Source organism: Pteropus vampyrus, unplaced genomic scaffold (genome assembly GCF_000151845.1).
Source record: "Pteropus vampyrus isolate Shadow unplaced genomic scaffold, Pvam_2.0 Scaffold3, whole genome shotgun sequence".
Classification (NCBI taxonomy): domain Eukaryota; kingdom Metazoa; phylum Chordata; class Mammalia; order Chiroptera; family Pteropodidae; genus Pteropus; species Pteropus vampyrus.
Window position 1 is genome coordinate 9,949,842 of NW_011888784.1, and position 10,141 is coordinate 9,959,982.

Consider the following 10,141-nt stretch of genomic DNA (forward strand, 5'->3'; position numbering starts at 1 on the left):
GTAACCAGGAAGTTTTTGGTGACTGAATAATATCATTTGAGTGACTGGATCAAAGCTTGATAAGAATGGCTTCAAGATAGAATTGGAATTGAAGAATGGAAAGTATGAGTATAAATAATTTTTTCCATGAGTTTTCCTACAAAGGGGAGGAGATACATGTATGAAGTGGATGTGGGGCTGATAAAGTGTTAAAATGAGAGGTATTACAACCAGTTTGTAGGCTGATCAGAATGCAGTTTGAAAAATTGATGGTATAATAAAGAAAGAGAAATAATATTGCAGGAACAAAGCCCTTTGAGTACTTTATAAAGGATAGAATCTAGTGTACAAGGAGAATATTTGGCCTCCAAGATGAGCAAGAAAAATTTACTCACTGTAACAGAAGAAAAGCATTGTAAAATGAGGTACAGATATATTGGTGACTTTGGTGATGGGAGGTGAGAATGTCGTTCTCTTGTAATATCTGTTTTCTCACTAAAATGAAAAGTGAAATCATTAGTAGGGTGAGGAAGAGGGAAAATTAAAAGTCTGAAGAGGAAGGAAACGTGCTGATGATGTTTTAGAGAAAATTTGTAGAGTGGAGGAATTAGAGAAATATAGAAGCCTGCAAAGACATTCTGAGAACCCATAGGAGAGGAATGATTATAAACTTAAAATGAAATCCATCTGCATTATCATGTTTTTTTCCCCCAATCTACATCCATAGCTTTAGTGTACATGTGGAATAGGTAAGAAAATGTTTCACCAAGGGATGAGAGAGAAAGGAAAATGAGATGAGGGTGTATGCAAGGGGAGGAGTGATTGACTCTGGAATCTAAGCTGGGGAAGGAGAGAAGGGAAAATACAGAATGGGTTTTGAGCAATGAAAAAGTGATGAACTATGGATTGGAGAACAGTGTTGATGGATTTTTGGTTTGGAGATAGTGGCATAAATGTATTGAGGATTCACAAAATGGGCTTACAGCTGAAATTTTGGAAGGAATGAAGTTACTGGTAGGGCAAAGTCTAGGGCGTGATATGAGCGGAAAGCCTTGCTGAGGTCGGGAACTCACACGGTCAGTAGAATTGTGTGTAGTTTGAGAATGGTAGTTTTTGGAAAGGTAGATGTAAATAAAAAAGGGAACCAATTGATTAAGACTAAGTATTCATTCGAAGAGAAATTATAAATGGAGACATTTAATTGTGACCTTGATACCTGAGTAATAACATTGGTATAAAAATAATGGTCATTTCTATTCTCAATCTCTTATTTAATAACAAAAGCATTTAACATCACAGTGAAATACAAGCTCCATGAAATATATTCTAAAAAATGGCTGTTTTCTCTCGTGATTTGCTAGTCTAATACCATTTTTAAGAATTAGAAAGCATTTGATTTGCTATATATATTTTAGTAAGTGACTCCATGCTGGTTTCTAATAATGCTATCTTATTTTTGAAGTCTTATGGCCACTGAGAAATAATAAATAAAAATAATTATGTGGTATTTAAGAAGATACAGCTAAGCCCTATCTGAATTTAAAAGAAAAATGTGTACAAAGCAACGGTGGCTGAAAATGCTTCAGGATTTAGAAAGATATCATTTTGTATACTTGATTCCTTATTTTTTTAAACTATATTTTAAAAGTCGACATATGTAGTTATATTTTAAATAGTTCTCACTCAAGAGAGAATTTTCATATGAAATATCTTTCCTTCTTTTATTTATTCCCATTTTAAAATCTGAGACTGTGTGCCATAAGACCCCAGCCATAGACTCTCCCCTTCTTCATCTGCTGGCAAGGCAGTGGAAAAACTCCAGAATGTCAGACTTGTTCGTGAATTATAAAATGAGCAAAGGTAAAGTTACCCAGATGTGGAACCTCTGCTTGCCTGAGGCTCCTGATGACTGTTTTACCCAGGCCAGTCATAAGCACATTGCCATCAGAACAAGAACAGGTGCTTGAGATAAAATGATGTTCATTAATAAAAGAAAAAAATAGTTTATACAATTAATAAGTCAAACACTGTACCCAAAAAGGGCTTTTAAAAAAAATATATATATATATATCATTTTTATATTTACTTAAAAAAATTAATTTTAGTTGTTTGAGAAACCCTAATGAGCTTTAAAGAGCTAGTTTGGCCACTACGATAAGTACTTAATTAGCCTGTCCTGCTAGGTGCCTTCTGAGCATACTTACTATAGTAAATTACATTGAGACAGGCTCCATTGATCTCAAGGGTGATGGTGGTCCAAGTTAGGACAGTTAATTATCTTGGTCTAGATTCCAGAAACTTCTTGAGTTTGCACAATTAGTCTAGCCTACTCATGAAATTAGACCCCCAGGAGCATCTCTTCTTAAATTAAGGGGCATCTTATTTCAAGGAAAGGGGGATGTGCCTGAGACCAATCTCTTAGCCATCTGTTCAGTTCCTGGTTATAAACAAGATTGTAAAGCAAACACAATTCAGAATAGCACTAAATACATACATTTGAATTTATATATCAAGACTAAGTTTTTGTTTGTTTATGGGAAGGTGCAATTTAAGGAAAAAGAGAGAGGTAAATGATTTTTTTTTTTTTAACACATTCTATGTGCCACTCACTCATAGGCAATGTTCATACATTATGCCATTTAAGACTCTGCTTCATATTTACTTGTGCTGGAATTAAACAAAAGTATTGGTCCCCATCTGCTTCTCATTCATTTACTACAGAACTTATAGTTTTAACAGAATATAAGACAACTTGAGAATAGCATAATTGAGTGAATCTAGTAAAAGACTCTAATAGAGGCTATGGGTTATATTTGTAAGTCTAATGCTATGGGATTGGAATTGGTACCTGAAAAAAAAATTAGCTTTAAACTAGAGGAACTGGTATAAATTAAAGGAGTTGTTGGTTGGTATGTGAAGAGGAGGCACACATATACAAAAGCTTATATAATCATTGAAAAGAGAGTAAAGTATCTATTTTAGTCTCTTGAACTTCTGGGAAATTCAGGAAAGCACATCACTCTCTCATCTTGTGATCAGTAGAGGTTAAAATTGTTCTAGAATAATTCACAAACTGATTAAGAATGTACGTCTTACACACAAAGTCTTATCTACCATGTGGATGATACTCCATTAGACTCTGTTTGTGTAGTGTTTTCTCACTGAACTTTTGTTGTTGTTGTGAATGCAATTAACTTTGGGAGGAGGATCAATTATGTCTGTAATCTCAATGTAATCTAACATCACTTTCTCTTCTGGCAGAAAAATAGCTGCATAACTGTATTGGGCACATGTGGTGTGGGCTGCAGGAGTCCAGAACTCAGGTGGACCTACCTGGCTTTATATCTCAGCTTAGCCACTTAGATGTCCCTGAACAAATTCCCCAACCACTTTAAATCAAGTTTCTTTGACTCTCTGATGTCAAGACAAAAATAATAACCAATATCAAGCTATAGTTGTGAGGATCAAAGTAGTAAACTACAAAAAGTATTTAGTGCAGTTTCTGGTATATAATATGCAATCTATACATATTTGCTATTATTATTTTTATCATGAGAAGTGATAGAGAGCTAGAGAAAGAACAGTGAGTGTCATAAGGATTTAGGCATCAGAAATGTCCCCAAGATGTTGGAGTAAAAAAAAAGAGAAGAAAAAGGAGGAGGAAGAGGAAAAAGAAGGGGAAGGAGAAGAAGAAGAAGGAAGGAAAAAAGAAGAAGAAAGGAGAAGAAGCAACTTGGCTAACTTTGTATTTTTCCACTGTAGAATAACTCAGAAAAGTGTTTTGTGAGTGGGTCACAAGGTTTCCTACAAATATAATCTTTTATAAATTAGTAGCCATAATATCCTAAACCTATGGTATTCTGGAATGCCTCCTGTCCTTTTTGTCCCTTTTCTCCTCATGGTTCTTTGAGGATCTTTGGAAGGTAGTGTCTCCAGTTCTTATTCTTCTATGCCTGAAACCATCACCACCACACAGCCAAGGCTCACACACTACTCTGGGCCTAGGGACACAGATGGCAGCAGGTTGCTGACCATCTGAGTGGTACTTGTTCAGTTATTTCCCCACATAAAATCATCAGTCAAAGGCTGGCAGATGACCCCAGCTTTGCTAGCAGAAGTCACACTAATGTATTAGCAAAGGGAATAAAGCCAGAGCAAAGCTGATGGTATGGCATTGTTCAGCTTTATCAGGAATTTCAATGCGTTGTGGTTGGGGCAGTGTGGCCAAAGCAGGTTTTTGAGGCCAGCTCTCTCCTTGGTCTTCCCAAATAAGTTTGTAATGAACTTGAGACCACAAAATATACTTGCTGTTCTTCCTGGTTGCTCTGGTCCAGGCAGCAGGATGTTTTTCTTATTGCAGGTGTATGGAAAATGCTGGAGGTTACTTTTCCCCTCGACAGAATGAGACAGCTCAATCCAGTTTGAAGTATTTACTGAAAAATCAAGGTATTTTATATTTAAATCATAGTTTCAGTGTGTTTCCATTTATTTAAAATACAAATCTTGTGCAAAATCTCTTAATAATACTACTAAGAATATCTGATTTTCGAGCAGAAAACAATATTAAAATTTTAACAATCCTTTTAGGGCTATCATTTTGGATATGAAATTGTGGATGAGTTATTTGGTCTCTGAGTGAGTTTACGTTAAAAAACAAAACAAAACAAAAATTCCTCAGCCATATTAATCTGGCCAAAGTTAAATAAGGTTCTAGGAGGTCCCCTGTTTTTGTTGGGTTTGCAATCAAGTTTGGGAGAGAAGAATAACATCCAGTAAACAATTAGAAAACTGAAGAGAAAAATTGTAATCTAGTGCCAATTTGTGTAGTACTGAGGGTAATTAGGCTGGGAGGATTCAGGTGGGAGGGATTAACGTCAACTGAGTAGCCAGCTATGGTTTCACAGAGGGTGAGAAATTAAATTGGGCTTTGCCAGTTGGATCAACTATGGATTGACATGGAGAACATAGCGGGGCAATAAATTTAGAGATAACAGCATAAGTAAAGATGCAGGGTTGGGAAGGATCACGGTAATATTAATGGTATTCACGCATGTCATTAAGCAGTATGGCTGAGATAACATTCAGGAGAACATTCCATCGATCATAGTTCTAAATATTCTCCATGTGCTTTACAAAATACTTAAGAAATATGAAGAGATGGAATTGACCAAAGCAGTGATAAGAATGGAGTCAAACAATCCTGGGCTTAAATTTTAGCTCTACCCCTTATTAGCTGGCAAATGTATTTAAATCTTTCTGTGTTTACTCATTTCCAAAATAGCAATAATAATGTGCTTCTCATAGGAATTTTGTGAAGAGTGAAAAAAATGAATATGAGACATAGTTCTTGCCAGTATTATGATTGCCATTGCTGTTAAAATTTTTAGTAGTGGTGGTAGTGTTTTGACCTTTACAATTTTAGATTGATTTTAAATAGCATGGAATAATGGTTACACGCATACAGAATCAAATACAAGGTAGGGATTTTATATCTAAGGCGACCATATGCTCCTGTTTACCTGAGGCAATCTCTATTTACACCAGTGGTCCTGACATAAATATTAAAAATGGGTTTTGTATTTTTTTTTTTTTTTTGCTCTCAAGTATGTCCTGGGTTGGCCAATAAATTATATGGTCATATCTCTTACAATCAATGCAGGACAATAAAGAGTAATGTAGCTTTTTGAGTAGGAGGAATGATGAGATGGAAGCAATGTTTTAGGAAGATTTCTGTGGTCATGGCATCCAAGAGGCTTAGAAAGGACAAAAGGCAGGAAGAGAAGCAAGGAAACTGCTCTTACTAATAGTAACCTAGACTCAGACAACAATGATAGTTACAAGAAAGGAAAGTTTAAGATACAACCTAGGAACCAAAGCAGGAACTGGGAGGGAAGGGGTCCTTTTGTCTTCCCGAACTGACCCCTGACTCTGAATCTCCTCACATTCCTCAAATTAATTCTCAAACCCTTCTTAGTACAACTCCTGTGCAGAATCACAATCTTTTTGATGCAGACTCTATGATTAGGGAGGCAACTCTAGTCTATCCTGAGGAGAATCGAAGTGCCTAATCACTCTGACTTGATCTAAAACAGGTGGCACAGAACAATATAAGAAATAATTCTTCTGCAATGATTCTTCAACTTTCAGGGGTATATAATTGTCCCCTGTCCAATGTGCTCTGAACATTTATGTAGAATGACCCACTATTATGCTCCCAGCTTGGGCCTGTTCTATTTGATATTTCAGAACATGCCAGTCTCAAAGGGAGTAGACTTCCATAGTGAAAGTGGGACAGTTTAATTGAGACCAAAAATGCCACTTATATAAAAGAAAAGAAGGCAGGAGGGGTAGGATGTGGGGTTCTGGTGGCTGGAGAGCTCTTTCTTTTCTCAACACAGTGATGGGTGATAGTACGGAGGCAGAAGCTGGACTGAATAGGACAGAATTATCTGTATAATTTAGACGAATGCAATAGAGACAGACTCCAGGAGGATGGACACCAGAGACCAGATCTTTGGCACTGTGTTGGGGAGAACAGACAGCAAAGGACCTGTGACATTTGGAGAGGGACTTTACAAAAGATATATCTCTGTCCGGGGTGTCTATGTGGTTGTGTGCTATGGAATATGCACTGCAAAACCTTCATCTTCCAAAGGTATTCACTAGAACACAGAGCATTTTATATTGCTGTTGAGTGCTTTCGGTGCCTGGGCCCTTTTTCCGGACACTGTGAGAGGAGCCGGGTCTTGTGGCACAGTGAAGACATGGGGTGAATCTGTTCAGATCAGGCGCAGCAGACTCTGAGCTACACTTGTGTGTGCCAGATGAAATTTGGACCAGGAGAAAATTAGAAGCAAAAAAAAAAAAAAAAACCCAAAACTGGTTTTGGAATATTATATTTCAAATATTTTGTGCACAGACTTTTAACCAATCAAGGCTGAAAGAGGACCATCCTGTCTGAATAAGGTGCTTCTTTGGGAGTGTTTTCCTGAAAGACCCAAACTAATTAAGCTTATAAACTTTTTAAATGCCTAATAGGAGCTCTTAATTTAAAGAAAAGCTAAAGTGAACCCTCTGGTAAAGCATGGAATCCTTTTGTAATGCAAATAACCCCTCTCCTGTGCCATCATATTATCTTGTAAGTTTCTGAGTTGGGAAAATGCTGGGCCCACCTGTACTCCATTCACAGCACACTGAGAAAGCTGGAGCATAATAGATGGTGAGCCCTAGGAATATTTCAACCCTAGCAGCATGGTTCACTGTTGTCTATGACATGTTGTTAAATTATTGATACTCAGCCAGGCTTTGGGACACAGGCTTTGTTGTTCCAAGCTAACAAAGCCACCTGAGAGAAAGCCATAATGAGAGAGCAGGGACTTAGCTATGGTGGGGTGAGGCTTCCGGGCAGTGAATTTTGCCCGTAACAGGAGAGGGCTACAAATTATTGAGACTGACCACTCTTGCAAAAAGTAAGAGAAAATAGGTGCATTAATGAAATTCTTACAACAGATGGCAAACTGTCCTTGGATCCTCTGGTGGGAAAAAAGAAAAAAAAACTTTCAAAGAATATTTTATATGAGTATATCACACGAACTCCATTTACTCCAAGGACTCAAAGAGACAGTAAGTTAAATTATTTATCAGAAAATGACACAAAAGAATTAGAGAAAGAAATTTTCCCGTCTCAAGTTAAAACAACAATCCACTCTCTATCCATTGGTAAATCTCTGGGTCCAGATGGTTGCCCAACAGAATTTTAGCAAACATTTGGAGAGATAATAATGCCTGTAACAGTAGATAATTGCTCACTTATATATGGCTCAGTGCCCCCTCATTTACATTAGTTTCTATAGCAGGTTTTTTTTTGTTTTTTTTTGTTTTTTTTTTTTTTTGCCAAAAGAAAGGAAGCAGACCCCTGCTCTATTTTCTCATTTATAATACTCTCTTGCTTTACTCAGTGCAGATGCCAGGAACCATCCTCTTTATTTCAGTGTCCTTATGAAGACCTTTGAGCACAATGGGAAGTTTAGAAAACATTAAATATTACTGAAATGGGATATGAAAACAACCAGTAGGAAGTCCTCCAGGAAAATAAAGGTCCAGTTTAGTTGTCAAGAAACATTATCCAATTAATATGTTTTGGGGAGGGAGGATCCCATTTACTCTTGTTCCCCACTTCCCCCTCTCATTTTTCCATGAGAAGGAGTAAATGTTGGCATTTTAGGAACATGTAGGATTGAACATCCACACCACGTAGGATTGAACATCCACACCAGAACATAAAGAGCAAAGGTCGTGGACGTTTTAGACAGCAGCTAGTTCATAGCCTGTTTGCCAGGGGCTTAATGGAGGCTGATGAGTTTAGTTACAATCTGTGCTCTAAGGCTGAGAAGCAAGGATGAGGCTCCAAACTGCAGGCTTCATTGACCAGACTGACTATAAATGTCTCTACAAATTATAGATGCTTCAGGGAGACCATAATCCTTATCTCTTGTAGATGATTTTTTCTATCTGCAGAGCATTTTAAAAAGGTGAACTAATTAATCCTCTCACCAACCAATGATTTCAGACAAAGTTATTTTTCCCATTTTGTAGATGGAGAAACAGTTCCAAGAGTCTTGCCTTTTAGCTGTCAACACTTCTTGAAGAAACAAATTTGAAATGTCCAGTAGTTACTGAGTCGTTTCAATCTCAGTCAAGTCAATCTTTCTACCAGTTTGCTAATTAGATTGTGATATTAATGCACAAAAAGCAAACTAATGTTTATTGATAATAGTTATAATTTATTGAGTGCTTAATATGTACTGTACTGTACTTATGTTGGATTGCTCAGTCTTCACCATCCTTTAGAACAGTGACTCTAATGCTTGGTTGTGTGTTAAAGTACATCTGGGGTACTTTAAAAATCTTAACACCCACTTCTCAGATCAGTAAAATCAGAATCTTTGGAAGGTGAGGATGAGATATCAGTATTTCTTAAAGCTCCCCAAGTGACTTCAATTTGTGACCATAGTTAAGAACATTTTGATTTAGAAAACTAAAAGAGAAATAGAGAAATGGAAGCATACTGTGTTATTAATATGGTGTTGTTTCCTTTCTTTCTTTTTTTTCTTTTTTTTTTTTTTTTTGGTGAAAGAAACTTGAGTTATAGGATGAGTAGAAAGGGCTAGTAGAGAAGACACATAAGAGAAGGTGTCATTAATAGAACAAGTTCCCAGAGGAAAAGAAGAGAATGAGGATTACTTTCTTTTTTGTGCATTTACAGATTTCTATGGTAGCATCTAATACCCTACTTTTTTTGTTTATACATCTGTCTCCTTTCCAGACTATAAATTGTTTGAGGTGTGGAATTCTGGTCTAGCTGTTTCTTATGCCTAACACCTTGAGTAATGTCTGGAATATAATAGGATCTCGGATGCAGGATAAATGAAAGAATGAATTTTGGAAATTTAAAAATCTTTTCTTCTTGGGAAAAACTCTCCAACTGTCTCTAACACAGTACTTAAATCTCATACCATTAATCAGTCTTTTAGACTAAAGCTCTGATAACCTGAGTCAAGAATTCGTTGCAAGGACATTATAATGCATCGTGTTACCTTCAGCCATGTATGCCTCTGCCTAAATTGTTTTGACTGATTAGCCTATCAGTCACCAATGAGAACCAAAGGGAATAAATATCTATACAGGTTGCCAACAATCAGTGAGGTTAAGCACAAGAAAGGGTAGAGCCCAGATGATTGAGGTTTGCTTTCAAGCCTTCAGGAGTCAATAGATGGAAGATCTGAAAAGCCTAGAGCCAGGATAGCCAAGCCAGATGCGGGGGGTTGGGGGGGGAGGGAGGCAGAGGGAATGGGGGCAGGTCAGAAAAGAAAAGTCAACTGCACCCAAACACTAGTCTCAAAAGCTATCTCAAAAGCCAGATTTAGAATCACACATCATGCTATCATGCTATCCCTTAGCAGCATTTGTGATCCCCACTTTTCTTTGTGTAGGCTCCTTGGGAAAATGATGAATAATAGAAGATGCCACTTTTCATTTAGATGTGCTGATTCATCCCAGAGGGAACATTATTTGGTGATTTGTGGAGCATTCCACAAAACAGAAAAGCATCCCATACCATGCTCCAATTGCGACTAAAGCCTACAGGGCCTTCACTCATGGC